Source organism: Aedes aegypti, chromosome 3 (assembly GCF_002204515.2).
Source record: "Aedes aegypti strain LVP_AGWG chromosome 3, AaegL5.0 Primary Assembly, whole genome shotgun sequence".
Lineage (NCBI taxonomy): Eukaryota > Metazoa > Arthropoda > Insecta > Diptera > Culicidae > Aedes > Aedes aegypti.
The window spans coordinates 197,188,298-197,205,189 of NC_035109.1; the positions used below are offsets into that span (position 1 = coordinate 197,188,298).

Consider the following 16,892-nt stretch of genomic DNA (forward strand, 5'->3'; position numbering starts at 1 on the left):
GTTGCAGGTAAGTTTGAATATCCGCCGTAGTGGAACATTTAAAGTTTGATACGACGAATAGTAGCGATTACGACGAAGAAGAACAAAACCCTAAAATATAATTTGCTGGAGCCATTTCAGCAATTCATTTTGCTGGAAGGAGGAATGAAAATTTTGTGTGATGTAGAATTTAATGTTTTTGTAAAAAAATAAGTTTTGCCTACGCGTTTGTTTTTTTTTTCAACTTTTCGATATAATAATTTTCATGATTATAGATAGTACTACCCAAGATTTATATATCTCTAATAATAATCTAAGCAAGAAAAAGGCGCTTTATAATAAAAATGGCATCGTCAAAAACGATTCCGTTATTAAAATTTTATTTCATCGCAAGTTAAGTATTTTAATTTCAGCAATACTGACAAATAGATATGATGAATGCAGAATTCCCATAGGAAATTGCTAACCTTTCGGCGTATTCCGCAGTTCAAGGTGATTTCAATTTTAAAATAACTCAAAAATAAATGATTTAAAAGTGTGGCCTCAAATTTAAAACGTGAAGACGAATGTTGGCCTACTATCCATCCATTCATCACAAGGTCACGCATACAATAGGTACCCATACATGTTACCCCACTTATTCGTACGAAACGAATTTAAATGTGCCATGCACAGCACATACATACACGCGAATGAATCTGCATGTTCCACTGACCGATGGAAAGTGTTTGTAGAAAAACGAATTGCATAATTGTTATCGTTGATGTAGCCACTGCATGACTCAAAAAGCGAAAGAGTTACGTCTGTGGTTGGAATGAAGAAACCGGTTGCCTTGATTATTTAACAATGAATACGCACGGGCTTCAAACTCAACCAGTCGACTCGCAGCCCCTGGTACCTTGAGTGAATGTGTGCAATCATAAACAAAGCATATACAACAAAAGTGAAATTGAAAAGTGTGGCAAAAAAGTGAACCGAACAGCTGCGCTTTGCAAGTTCATGTTGTCTGAGGCTTGTACCACAAGAGTTGATACCCACTGACCCATTTTTTCAATTTTAAATTTTGGCGTGCTTTTTAGCCGCTTTGTAAACGTTTGTCTATAAACACTACATACCAATAATGAATTCTTTTTTATTTACAAAAGCTGACGACAATTTCAGACACAACTTTTGCCTTTTCCGGTTCATATTTTTTAGTACAATGTTTTTTTTTTATTACAGTTTTAATTCAGACTAAAAAATTGATTAACGAAGTTTTGTTTGTGAAATTTTGTTATTTTTATATAGCGACTAATTTACTTCTTTTTTTATTTATGGCGTTACGTTCCAACTAGGACAGAACCTGCTTCTCAGCTTAGCGTTCCTTTGAGCACTTCCGCGGTAATTAACTGAGAGCTTTCTTTGCCAATTGCTATTGCATTGCATCCCGAGTAGAAAATAATGGCAAGTATTGCCATTTAAGTAAAATAGTGGGGCGACAAATTTTGACTTTGGTTTGTTTGAAAGAAATATCAAAAGGGCAAACATATTAACTGACTTTGTTCGACAAAAGAATAAAGTTATATCTTAATTCAATATTATACATAAAAACCGAACCAAGTACGGTAAAATAATAATTTCAAATTTAACCATAATTGAGTTGAGGGTAATAAAATTAGTAATTTCGACAAAGACAAAGACCGCCCATTAAAGATGTAGCTCTTTAGAGAGAGGATAGTGTCACGGGTTTTGTGACGAATTCTATACGAAATATGCGAAATAGGCTATGATAGGGGAGAGAAGTGTCAATTTTGGTTTTGTATAGAAGAATATAAATATCCCAGCAATAGCAAAATGAGTTGTGATAACATGATTTGACATTCAGTAATTATTCTAAGAATTTCCAGTGGTGTCTATCTATTCATCAATATATCTATATAAATGAATAAAAATGGAGTGATGTTTTTATGTCACGAAACAGCATGCGAAACGGCTTCACCATTTTGAAAATTCACTTTCACTAAAGTGATCGCGAAGTGTTCCGACGGTTTTGTGGTATATAAAAAGTTCAGAATATTCCCCGGAAAAGTCGTGAAAACGAGAGGAAATGGAACTGACAATTTGTATGGGATTTTTCATCAGCCTACTTGATGACACGAAAAACTTTAACGTGACCACTAGTTCAAAATAAAAATTGAATAACATATTTAAATATGATCGCACATTTCGAAATTATCTCAATTAGTTCTGATGGCAAATCTTGTTTTTATTTTGTGTTGGATTTGCCATTCATCTCTTCCCGGGATGTGTGTGTCGTGTGGCAAGCACGAAGACACTGTAAGCTCCGGAGAGTCGAGAAAAAATCCCACCTGAAGATTATTCACTTGTAGGTTTCGAGCTGGTTGCACTCAGTTTAGTCTTGTCGAATAGTTGCGCGTTTACCGCTACGGCTGACCAATTTCATCAAATTCTATTTTCATCACTAAAAATATATTAACGCTGCAAAAGCGATTGAGATCTCTTTCTTAGTTTACTGATTTCAGTCAATGTTGGCTCGATGTTGAAAGAACCATTGAGTCATGGTGATACATAGCACAGCATCAGCGCGACTGTAGTTTAAGGGACCACCGAGGTAGCTATGAAAACCAACTTTTACTTTGTTTCTTCAGTGCGCATCGTACCTTCGTGCTGTGCGTACACGAATTCTCTCTGCTCTTGGAAGTTTTCTTAAAAACTACCTAAAGCAATAAAACAGTACTTTTCAGTGCTATATAAACAGTACTTTTCAATGCTAAAATTAAAAACGGTACTTTTCAGTGCTACTTAAACAGTACTTTTCAGTACTATTTTTTCTACTATTGATCCCTTTACGATCCTTGTTTGGACCCGTGCCTTCGATTTTTCGTTGGACCCGTTGGCGAAAGCTAGCGGTGGTAATCCTTCTCGGACACCGTCTAGGGAAAAAACCTCTCGAAGGTCACGTCTTTCTCGTTTTTTAACTAAACATGATATCAACAACTAACAAAAGGAAGGGTGAATCTCTGAATTCACTACTTCCTTCCAAAAAAGTGGGTTTTAAAACTGTCACTACACGTGGCAAGAATGGAAGAAAGGACGCTTCCCCGGAATGCGAACTTTCTTCCAAGGGTGAAATGAATAATTGTATCGAAATGAGCAGAGGGATTCCACGGAGGCATGCAAGTCGATTCTGATCGACCATTTCAAAAATATCTGAAACTTTGCACAGTTTTTCAGTTCCATCTAAATCGTCATTTTCCGATATCAAATCTTCAAGTTGAGTCACGACTAACTTTTCAAAAGGGTGTATGTGAAAATGGTTCAAAAATATTCAAAAAGCTGCACAGCAAAAACGGTTCGTTCGATTGTTAGACAACTAAATAAAGATTCCAAAAAAAAATACACACAGTAAAAAAATTTTTTTTTGCATTAAAAAACATCATTTTTGTCACAAAAACTCAAATATCTCAAAACCCTATCGGAATACCAATCGGAATTTTTTGAGGGAAAACGGTCCATTATATTAGCTATTTACCATAAAAATTTGGTGATGGTAAGCCAATAAACAAAAAAGTTATGACATTTCAAATATTTCACAAATTTGACACTCGTGAAATTTTTTTATTTTCATTGTTAATTTTTTTTAGGACCGCAGTTTGTTGCTGAATTTTTTGTTAAGGGTACCACATGAGGTTAACAAGTTGTTTTCATGATATTTTATTTAATTATTCATAACTATTATAGCATCTATTAGAAAGTTAGACGCGATCCAGTGTTGTGATCTAAAGTCTTGATAGTGTCATATTTTTTATTGTACGTAACTGAAGAAAAATTCTCTCAATAGTGTTGAAACCTTTTGATAAAAGAAACCTATAAGAAATCTAATATTGAAGACAAAAGCTACAAAACAAGTTTTCTATACAGGTATACGACTAGTTTACCTGCAAAAAGTTTACCTCGTAGAGAACAAGGCGGGTCTATACCCAGGTGATCTAGTATACGTAAAGCATGTCGGTTTTCTCGGCGCTGGTTTTCTCCACAAAGTTAAAATCTGATTACACCTGGGTATAGACCCGCCTTGGTAGAGAATAGACTTTGTTAATCATATTTGGGAGAAAGCGAGTAACTTCAACAACATCAAAAACATGATAGGTACATACCATGAACATACTCACGAAAAAGCTAAAAATATACTACCACTATGGTTATAAAAGATTTAATTGTAAAATTTTTCTTCAGTCAAGCAAACGACACCAAACTAGTCAGTAAAAACTTAAAAGTGATTTTGTTTATTAAAATCTAACGAGCAACATGAGTAGTCGCTTTCTCAACTGTTGCAGGCCGTTTGCAGAAAAAAAGTGTTCGAAAGAGCTACGAAATCTCACCGAAAGCACCATAGATAAACTGAAAGCGGCTGGTTATGCTCCAATGTCTACATTGAATACAAATTTACGCATTTGTACGTCCTGCCGTTTAAACGTTGACAAACGGGCAATCTGTACATCATCGGTGGATCAGGTTGCAGGAATTTCGAAAACAACAACAACTGAGGAATTACTAGATGCACCGACAACAACTGAGGAGTTACCAGAAGTACCAAGTGCAGATAGTTTTGCCACGGTACCATCAGCGACATCTGTTTCAACAAATCAATCAGAAGATGAGTGCATCCAGAAGGTCAACATCGAACGCTTCAACGAAGGGATAGCTGGAATAAAAGTGACTCCGATTAAATGGACGAAGATGGGTTACGTCAATTATCCCGAGAAAAAATACCGTGAAATCAACGAAGCTGTACGAAGAAACCTCTTCAAATTAGGACCTGAGGATGTGGAAAATACAGACTACGATGAGGTAATTATGAATATGAAGGAAAGGTTCTCTAATCTAGCCACGACAAGGAAAGAAAAATTATTGATTTTGTCGATGCTGCCAAGCTCGTGGTCTATTCAAGACGCCATTGATGAGTTCAAAACCAATAGAAATACAGCAAAAGAGGCAAAACAATTCAAAAATAACTGTCTTGCAACCAAAAATGCTAGGTCGAGTACGTCATTAACAGATGAGACAAAAGAAAAAATAATTCAATATTTTGAAGACGATGAAGTAAGTAGAGCTATGCCTGGCCAAAAAGATTATGTATCTGTAAAAAAAGATGGAAAGCGTCAAGCAATCCAAAAACGATTAATGATGACTACTTTGAAAGAAGCGTATACACGCTTCAAGGAAATTAACGAAAATATTAAGGTAGTTTTTTCCTCATTTGCAAGCCTTCGTCCAAGGCAATGCAAGCTTCTATCCAATTCAGGAACACATAATGTTTGTGTGTGCACAACACACGAAAATATTAACCTAATCTTACATAGTTTGAAAAGAATCAATTTATCAAAGGATATTAAAATGTTAACTGGTAGTCTTTTGTGTGAAAATACAACATCAAATTGCTATCTACGATCTTGTTCGGATTGTCCAGATTCTTCATCATTGGAAATTACTTTATTCGCTGAGTTTGAAGAAAATTATATTGATCAGTTATCATTTGAGCACTGGATGACCACGGATAGGTGTGACCTAGAAACTATTGTAAAACCTGTAGATGAGTTTGTGTCATTTTTTTGCTTGAAATTAGAAAGTTTAATTCCTCACGACTTTATTAAAACAGAGCAATCCCGCTTTTTAAAAAATACGAAAAATACATTACAAGATGGTGAATTTTTAGTCATTTGTGATTTTTCTGAAAACTATAGCTTTGTATTGCAAGATGAAGTGCAGTCCCATCACTGGAACGTACAACAAGCTACAATTCATCCATTCGTTATTTATTTCAATGGAAGTACGCAAATTGAGCATTTTAGTTTTATTGTAATTTCCGAAGATTTAAGACACGACTCAGTATCTGTAAATTTGTCCATTGCCAAAATGATTAACTTTTTACGCGTTGATAAGGATAAAGAAATCAGAAAGATATATTCCATGTCTGATGGAGCAGCATCGCTGTACAAAAACCGTAAGAATTTTTCGAGCCTATGTCAATTTAAATCAAAGTACGGAATTGATGCAGAATGGCATTTCTTTGCTACGTCACATGGCAAAGGTCCTTGTGATGCTATTGGAGGAACCATAAAGCGCATGGCCACAAGAGCAAGTTTAGCCAAAGAACGTGAGCATCCAATTAAAACTACAAAAGAACTATTTGATTGGGCGAATCGCAGAAAAGAAGAAGATTTAGCAAAATTATCATTTTGTTTTACTACTACTGAAGAGTACGAATTAACGGCATCAGAGCTCAGCGAGCAATATAATAACGCGAAAACGATCCAAGGAACCCAAAAATTTCACTGTTTCATTCCATTGTCAGAAAATAAAATTAAAGCAAAGCTATACTCGAACTGTACCGATAATGATGCAAAAGTGTTCGATATTGTAAAAAAATTGAATAACAATAAATAAATAAATAAGTATTAATAAAATGTTTTCATGATCTCATAACGCATACCCAAATCCAAAACTTTTAAAGTTTATATATAACATTTAGAAACTCATCAATCATACTCTAAAAAAAATATCCTGGTAAAAAAAATTTTATTTTCGTGTAATCTGTTAATTCATTTTAATTTATACATATATACATATACATATAATATTTATACATATACATAATATTTATACATATAATATACATAATACTAATGAATACATGAAAACGACTTGTTTAATTCACGCAAGGCCCTTAACAATAAAATCAGCAACAAACTGCGGTTCCCGTAATAATTTACACCGAAAAAAAAATTTTTTTTCTACTAAATGTGAAAATTGTGACATGTTTGAAATGTCATAACTTTTTTGTTTATTGGTTTACCATCACCAAATTTTTATGGTAGATAGCTAATATTATGGACCGTTTTCCCTCAAAAAATTACGTTGGTATTCCGATAGGGTTTTGAGATATTTGAGTTTTTGTGTTAAATTATGTTTTTTAATGCAAAAAATTTTTTTTACTGTGTGTATTTTTTTGGAATCTTTATTTAGTTGTTTGTTTCTTTAGTTGTCTAACATTCGAACGAACCGTTTTTGCTGTGCAGCTTTTTGAAAATTTTTGAACCATTTTCACATACACCCTTTTGAAAAGTTAGTCGTGACTCAACTTGAAGATTTGATATCGGAAAATGACGATTTAGATGGAACTGGAAAACTGTCCAAAGTTTCAGCTCAATAGAAAAAAATGAATTAAAAAAATTACCAAATTTTGGTGCTGTTGCTTGGAATCACTCAGCAATCAGTTCGATGCTCTAGACAAATTTTCCGAACACCAAATCGAAGCAGCCTCTAGCCCAGGCTCTTTGATTCAAGTGAGGAAGCAAAGAGTGCCGCCTATCTTGGTCAGTTGTCAAATCGCAAAGAAAGGAGACTGTCGCGTTTTGCCGGAAACTCTTAAAGATCGCGAACTTCTTCTCAGATATCTTGAAGAGAAGAAGCACAATTTTTTTACTTATGACGACAAAACTGAACGTTTGTTCAAAGTCGTCTTGAAAGGTCTCTCAAGTGACTATAAGTCACCTGAAGAGGTCAAAAATGGAATAAATGATTTACTTGGATTTTCCCCAGTCCAAGTAATCATTATGAAAAAGAGAACCCAATCTGGCATTGTTCGGAAAGGGCTTTCTCAAGAATATTATTTAGTTCACTTTAACAAAAAAGAACTAAATAACATTAAAGCTTTAGAAAAAGCTAAACTTATGTTCGATGTCCGTGTGACGTGGGAACATTTCCAGAAACCTGGAGGAAATTACCAGAACCCCACTCAGTGCCGTCGGTGCCAAAAGTGGGGTCATGGTACAAAAAATTGTCGCATGGATGCTAAATGCATGATTTGCGGAGGTTCTTCTCACGCTAAGGACGACTGTCCTGTGAAAGAAGATACCAGAAAGTTTGAATGCGCCAATTGCAAGGGCCCTCACAAAGCTAACTTTTGGGAATGCATTTCACGCAAAAGAGTCGTTGAGGCTCGTGCCAGGCAGATGAAGGATAATATCCGTTACGATAACGGTCGTTTCCGGAATTTGCCTGGTAGAGTATCGAACAATGCCCATTTTTCAGTAAACGATCGCTTGATTAGGAATCATACCCACCAGGAAGATCATAATCATGCTCATTCACAAACAAATTTTAATCCGTCGGGTAGCCGTTCGAATCTTTCTATTTCGAATGTATCTACCCACGGTAAATCCTTTGCCGATATCGTAGCAGGTAATTTGAACTCTTCCCCTATTCTTTCCATGAGTACCCATTCTACTTGTTTCAAATCAAATGGAAAAAAAAACCCTACCGCCACAGGTAATTCCCTGAGACGAGACTCGCGAAGACGGTCTTCTTTTTCTATGATTGCTGAGTTTTTTTCTTATTCCACTCTGTGTTTATACCAATCATGCGCAAGCCGTTCAAACTTTCACATGAATCTCTCAGCAAAAAATGATTGCGTTTGAATCACACCGAATCATAAATAGCCTTTTGAGTGAAATTTCATGGCTGCAAACGTAGCAGACATTAGAAATAACTAATCTTATGTGGAGATTTATCAGCAACTTTGGAAAAAAACAGTTCCGCTGACTGAGGTTTTCACTCACAATTTATTTTGAATACAATACTTTTCACGTTTGCAGCCATAAAATCGGTGGGCTGCATTTGACGTTTTGTGACAGTGGAATCTGGGCTGCATATGACGTTGATATTTTTCCTCTTCGCGAGTCTCTCTCAGGTAATTCCTACCCTGCTTCTTCGTCTACCGAAAATTCCAATGGGAAATCATCAGATGATATGTCTGCCTCAGATTTTAATTTTCTAACTGAACAATTGAATCTAATGATTGATGCAATGTTCAAAGCCACCACTATGACTGAAGCAGTCCAAGTAGGTGTAAAATTTACAAATCAAATTGTTATTGGATTACGTTTTTCTAATGGATCCAAATCATAATTTAAATATTTTAAATTGGAATGCTCGTTCTCTGAATGGTAAAGAGGACGAGCTGTTTAATTTTCTTACGGTTAATAACGTGCATATAGCAGTTATTACCGAAACTTATTTAAAACCTGGATCTAAACTCAAAAGAGATCCTAACTTTTTTGTTTATCGTAATGATCGACTTGATGGGGCATGTGGGGGAGTTGCAATCATCATTCATAGGCGTATAAAACATCAACTGTTTTCGTCATTTGAAACTAAAGTTTTTGAAACTTTAGGTGTTTCTGTTGATACACAGTTTGGTAAATATACTTTCATAGCTGCCTATTTGCCTTTTCAATGCTCTGGACAGCAAGTTAATTTGCTCCAAACTGACTTGCGAAAATTGACTCGCAATAAGTCAAAATTTTTTGTCATTGGTGACTTTAATGCCAAACATCGGTCATGGAATAATTCTCAAAGTAATTCCAACGGCAGAATTTTATTTGATGAGTGCTCTTCAGGATATTTCTCAATTCAATACCCTGATAGCCCTACATGTTTTTCCTCTTCTAGAAATCCATCTACGATTGACTTGGTCTTAACCGACTCTAGTCATCTTTGTAGCCAATTAGTTACTCATGCTGATTTTGAATCAGATCATGTCCCTGTTACATTTCGAATATCGCATGAAGCGATTCTCAATCCTATCAGCTCCACTTTCAATTATTTACGAGCCGACTGGAATATATATGAAACGTATGTTGACTCTAATCTTGATGTTAACATTTCTTTAGAAACTTAAATTGATATTGACAATGCTCTTGAAACTTTAACAAGTAAACTCCATAAGTAAAATTTGAATCCGTGGTTATAGACGATGATCTTAAACTCTTGATCTGTCTTAAAAACGTGAGGAGAAGGCAATTTCAACGCACTCGTGATCCTGCTATGAAAATTATATGGCAGGATTTGCAGAAAAAAATCAAGAAACGTTTTGCAGATTTAAGAAACAAAAATTTTGAAAACAAAATTTCTCAATTGGACCCCGGCTCTAAGCCCTTTTGGAAATTATCTAAAATCTTGAAAAAACCTCAGAAGCCAATACCGGCATTGAAAGAGGAAAACAAATTATTACTAACTAATTACGAAAAAGCTCAAAAACTTGCTATGCAGTTTGAAAGTGCGCACAATTTTAATTTAGGACTTACTAGTCCAATTGAAAATGAAGTTACTCAGGAGTTCGAAAATATTCTCAATCAAGAGAACGTTTTCGAAAATGCCTGGGAGACTGATTTGGAAGAAGTGAGAACTATTATTAAAAAATTCAAAAATATGAAAGCTCCTGGCGATGATGGAATTTTCTACATCCTCATCAAGAAACTTCCAGAAAGTAGCTTATCATTTTTAGTTGATATATTTAACAAATGTTTTCAATTAGCATATTTTCCTGACAAATGGAAAAATGCTAAGGTTGTTCCAATTTTAAAACCAGACAAAAATCCAGCAGAAGCTTCTAGCTATCGTCCAATCAGTTTGCTTTCCTCCATCAGTAAACTTTTTAAAAGGTTATTTTGAACAGAATGATGGCCCACATCAACGAAAATTCAATTTTTGCCAATGAACAGTTCGGATTCCGCCATGGACATTCGACCACTCATCAACTTTTACGTGTAACAAATTTGATCCGTTCCAACAAATCTGAAGGCTACTCTACTGGTCTTGCTCTTCTAGACATAGAAAAAGCATTCGACAGTGTTTGGCATGAAGGTTTGATTGTAAAATTGAAAAACTTTAATTTTCCAACATACATTGTTAGAATAATTCAAAGTTATCTGTCAAATCGTACACTTCAGGTTAATTATCAGAACTCCAGATCTTAAAGACTTCCTGTAAGAGCTGGTGTTCCTCAAGGCAGCATTTTGGGACCAATATTATACAATACTTTCACATCTGACTTACCTGAGTTACCTCAGGGATGTCAAAAATCCTTGTTTGCGGATGACACAGGCCTCTCCGCCATAGGACGAAGCCTGCGTGTCATCTGTAGTCGATTGCAAAAAAGTTTGGATATTTTTTCTTCATACTTGCAAAAATGGAAGATTTCTCCTAATGCTTCCAAAACTCAACTAATAGTATTCCCACATAAACCAAAAGCTCTTTATTTGAAACCTTCAAGTAGACATGTTGTCACGATGAGAGGGGTTCCAATAAATTGGTCAGATGAAGTTAAGTATCTAGGGCTCATGCTAGATAAGAATTTAACTTTCAAAAATCACATTGAGGGCATTCAAGCCAAATGTAACAAATATGTAAAATGTCTCTATCCCCTTATTAATAGAAAATCAAAACTTTGTCTTAAGAACAAGCTTTTGATATTCAAACAAATTTTCAGGCCAGCCATGTTGTATGCTGTACCAATATGGACTAGCTGTTGTAATACCAGGAAGAAAGCTCTGCAGAGAATTCAAAATAAAATTTTGAAAATGATTCTGAGGCTTCCTCCCTGGTATAGTACCAATGAGTTACATAGAATATCCAATGTTGAAACGTTGGAACAAATGTCAAATAAAATAATCAATAATTTCAGGCAAAAATCGTTACAATCTTCTATTGCCACAATTAATGCGTTATATGTTTAGGTTAAGTTAGGTTAAGTATATTCAAAGCGTTTTTTTTCTCTTATAAGCAGGTGAAATCAACTCACCTGTAAAAAATCTGAACTGCTACGGCAAATGAAATGTAATATGTTGTTAACAAAATGTTAATAAAATCTTAGATTTGTTTTACCAAATTAGGATGATAGTGTTGCCTAATAACACAGAACACCTAGATATAAGAAATAATGAATGTAATGTTTGGAATGATACTAATAAAAAAAAAAAAAAAAAACTTTGTTTCTTCAACACGAATCGAGATAGAGGGAGATACCCCTGTACTGGACACTTAAGTCACTAAATTCATAATTAAAAAAAATATTGTTTTTATGTGATCTTGTTACCCATTTATAATTACCATTTTTCTAACGTACAAAATAAATTTGAATATATAAATATGAATTTTAACATTTTTTGACGTATTCTAGTATCAAATTGGCCAATCATAAAAGGTGGCTCCCAGTACCGGACATAATCTGGAAATGGCACGAATTCTGTAAATTTATATATCATGGATTGTTTTTACTCCATGAATAGTATCTCATAATAAATTTAATGTATTTGCAACTTAGCTTAACTTAGTTTGCAAGACGTTCATCAGAAACTTTCTTAACGTATGATGTAAAATAACACATTTTATGATGTTGTTCTGAATTTAAGTTCTTATAGTTTCAATTGCATGATTGATGCCATGATCGATGGAATCAATAAGAAATAAATGTATACCAAAAAAAGTGGTGCGAAAATTACAGTGCGAAAATTATACAAAATTGAGCTGTCCGAAACTGCGGGACAGGAGGTGGTTGACGAAAATTTTAGTTTGTTATTTCGTTTAAATATTGCACAAAGGTGGATCGCAGTAGGCAGCACGCGAACTAATGTGTTGAAAACTAATCTGTCACGTTTTCATCATCTCCGCAAATTATTAGATTTGGCAGGTGAAACGGCTGGTGCAGTTTTTGAAAAAGGTGTCTATAGCGGAAATAAAACGGTTTATTCTGCACGCGTTCTGCTGGGCAGTGCTTCGCTAAAGCCCAAGGAGCAGGTGAAGATGCTTCGAAGCCAAGTCTCAAAACTTCGGGAACCGTCTGGAGAACCGGACAGCGGATCGGGCTGAGGGCTTGGTTGAATGCTTAGCTCTTGAGGGTTTGAGTTTTGGCATTGTATCATTATTTATTTATTATTTATTTGGTTTTACATCAATTAGCTTGATAAAATCTCGCCAACAATATTTTGCCAATTCACCCGGTTCATGGCCGCTTCTCTCCATCCTCGACTGAGACCCACGCTCTCCATGTCCTGGTGCACCTGGTCAATCCACGTCGGTCGCTGCGCCCCGCGCCTACTTGTTCCGACCGAATTCATGACGAACACCATCTTTACAGGGCTATTGCCCGGCATTCTTTCAACATGCCCTGCCCAGCATATCCTTCCTATCCACCGTCAGGATACTGGGTTCGCCGTAGAGTTGAGCGAGCTCGTGGTTCATCCTTCGCCGCCACACGTCGTTCTCCTGCACGCTGCCGCCCTTAGCACTCGGCGTTCGAAAACCCCAAGAGCTTGCAGGTCCCCCTCGAACATAGTCCACGTCTCATGCCCGTAGAGGACTACCGGTCTTATGAGCGTTTTGTACATCGTGCATTCGGTGCGGGGGTGAATCTTTCTTGACCGCAGTTTCTTCTGGAGCCCATAGTAGGCCTGACTTCCACTGATGATGCGCTTTCGTATTTCCCGAATAACATTGTAGTCAGCTGTCAGCAAGGATCCATCACCTCGAAGATATCCCCGTCTATCGTGACACTGCTTCCTAGGCGGGCCCTGTCGAGCCCAGTTCCGCCTACCAGCATGTAATTTTTTTTGGACGCATTCACCATTAGTCCGATTCTTGTTGCTTCGCGTTTACGGCTGGTGAACATATCTGCCACCGTTTAAATTTTTCTCCCAATAATATCCACGTTGTCCGCGAAGCAAACAAAATCTCCGGAAAGTGTGACAGTACGTGTATAAAGTATTGAAAAAAGCGTGACAGAGTGGGGGGGGGGGGTCTAGAAATCCCGGAAAACGATGGACGTCATATTTGAATCGTCCCTAAGGAAATTTCACTTAAGCTAGATGGTAGGTAAATATGCCTTAGGAGCTATCCATTGATTACGTAAGACAATTACTAACTTGGTACAAATTTAAGGCGATACGTCAACTTTTCAACAGTTTTCAAACATCTTTACTTTTTCAAAAAGGCTTCCATATTTCAAGGATGTGTTATTTTACGCAAACATTATTCTCCATAAAAGCTTTCTTTTCTTTAATACCCTATCTTGATTGGACCATGATTTCTCTTTTTTTTTACTTTTTCCGGTAGTGGCGAATCTCCCCCTATATATCCAGTTATCGAAAGCTCTATTTTGAATAAAAAGTGTTTGAGATTCGTAGCAAGTATAAGGTAATCAAACTTAAGGTAGATGGTAGATGGATACGAAAGTGTAACAGTGCATCTATAATTTATTGGAAAAAAGCGTGACATAGGGGGAGCAAAATCCCAAAAAACGATGGACGTCATTTTTTAATCTTCCCTTACGTAAATCATGAACTATCCCTTATACCAAAGTAAGTATATAGTCAATATCTAGTATCCACAAGTTCGGATACACATAGTTCTCATCCGTACAACAATTTAAGTTTACGAATTACTAAATAAACGCTCATAAAACCACGGTCGTTCGAGTCTGACAAGTATGGACCTGGATGATGGACCTTCGTGCCTGTGGTTCAATATTTCACTTTAAGGTGACATGCGAAGAGCCGGACTCACCCGTCTGAAACAAGAGTCGGACTGATAGTGAATGCGTCGAAAACATGATTTATGGACAAAAGGACGAAAGACAAAAGGTCGAAAGGACAAAAGGTCGAATATGATTTGCTTGGTGGGAATTTTTTCCTTCTTTGAAAAAAGATTTTTGATTTTCCCCTCTTTTTGTTCTTCGACCTTTTGTCCTATCGACCTTTTGTCTTTCGATCTTCTGTCCTTTCGACCTTTTGTCATAGATTCGAAAACAAAGTACATGCTGGTAGGTGGAATTGAGCGGGACAGGGCCCGCCTAGAAAGCACGATAGACGGGGATTCTTTCGAGGTAGTTGACGAGTTCATCTACCTCGGATCCTTGCTGACGGTCGACAATAACGTCCCAGACAACCATAATGATTCTTCTATGAGCAAAATTTCACATATAACATGTCGCGAGAAGGCCTTATAAGGTACATCGTGACAAGTTGAAACGGGTGGGGCAAAATGAAAAATGATGTCAATGAATTTTATCATGTTTTTCTTCTGTAAAAGTTTGAATCATCTGTTAAGTTAACGTTCCTGCAATTAAATTTCTCATCATTATAAAATTTCACTATGATATCTTGCCATTGCATCTTACCCCAGTCGTTTCTGTAGTAATGTGCTATTGGATTAGATCAGAGTAGGCCATGCTTGAGCATGGTGACAGGAAGGTTCATAATAAAACATGGTAATTCATCACTCTGAAGACGGAAGATGTATTTTCACTTTACTACATTGGCGACGATTGTTGGAACGGATCCCATTTTGACTCGAGTGTGCGGTTCATAGATTTGTGCACAAGAATCTTGAAAATTGGCTGTATGCTGTTCGGAGGAACGCCTGACGAAATGACGGATAAGGGTAACAGGAAAATTATTGCGATACAGATTTTGTGCTGCGTATGATATGAATGTATCTGGAATCGGAAACACATGTAGGTAGACACAGTTTTATTTGTTTCATGTTAACTTTTGAGTTGTTTTGACAGCCGGCGGTATGTCAAATTTAAAAACATTCAGAAATTTTATTTTGAATGATTTTCCTGTCGTGATTCGCGATCCCAATTACAGTTAATTTCGTCAATTGAACTAAAAAAATAGTCCAGGTTTGTTTAACGAAGTTTTAATCAATGTATCACGATGTTATCCAATTCAAAATTTACGATTTTAAAAAGTGAAGGGAGAGAAAAGAATATTATCAAAATATACAATTTGCCAAGCAATTTCTAGTTCTAATTTTTATGGAAAGTTTCTTGATTATTCCTCGTTGTTGGGTTTCTTATATTAATTACATTGATATATTAAGACATATTGATTAATTAAGATAGTGTGGCTTTGAAATAGCCATGGAGAATGGCGTATAATAGCCATTAATCATAGTGATAAAATCAAATACTCGATGTGTTCATTGATAAATTAAAAATGTAAAATGAATCAATTCAATTTAATTAAAAATGTAAAATGAATCAATCAAATAAATAAAGAAGGGGGTTTCTGCAGTATGAAACGTTGGAAACACTTGAATGGTTTTGTTATGAACATAAAAGTTATGAAAAGGCACCAGTTTCTCATGAAATAACAAAAGAACATTTCTAATGTGCGATTTATGATTTTGCATCATAAGATAGATGTCCTGACAATTTAAAGCATTCCTCATGGAAGTTGTTCATGAAACACAGTTTTTGCATAGTATCTATTATTGCGATTTTTGGCGTCACTTATTTGACTTTTACAACGAAGGCAGAAAAGGAGTATTTATTTATTTTATTAATTTAAAGCAATATAATTTACATTTCAATCATGAGCTTTATTATTATTTCATTCAAATTATTATGTGTTCCGAAGAAAATTTAAGTTGTTATAGAAATATGCATCATGAATAACATCAGAATAAAAAAAAAACAACGGAACTAAGTTTATTGAAACATTTAAACATTTGCATTTAAAAGCAAATGAAGCAGTAGAAAAAAAAACAAATAGTTTGATTGCCAGTAACAGCATTTGTGAAAAAATCTGTCGACTAAGGAGAGTATCAAAATAAGAAAGACACCAAAACGACTAGTTCAACACTATTTCTTTTATAATGGACAATATATTTATTTAACGTTCTAAAACTAAATGGCGACTTTCTTACGTTTGAAATCTTTTTGAAATTGTTTAATTCTAAAGTTAGAAAACATTAAATGTATAGTAGTAGTGGTGTCATATTTCAATGTATTATACGTTTTGTTAACGAATGGATTTTCGAGAAAATTTGCAACGTGGAGAAAAAAAATATTCACACGTCTGTTTGTATGGCAGTTTAGCAGAAGCACGCACCTTGCATTCAATGCACAATCTAACAGTGTGCGTTACAAATGCGTTAAATGTTTGTTTTGGTAGCTACGGTGCCATCCAATATATGGCATGGTGTGATAATATTTTGATGTGACAAACTTATTTAGGTGTGAGTCTGTTGGAGGGCAAAATCCTCAATAGCTTGCATAATATTACTCT

General features: G+C 35.6%; 1 protein-coding gene across 1 annotated transcript in view; it reads right to left on the minus strand.

Moving 5' to 3' along the window:
- Window positions 1–16,892, minus strand: part of LOC5568988 (nose resistant to fluoxetine protein 6) — a 134,347-nt gene that overhangs the window by 87,596 nt on the left and 29,859 nt on the right. The window lies entirely within an intron of this gene.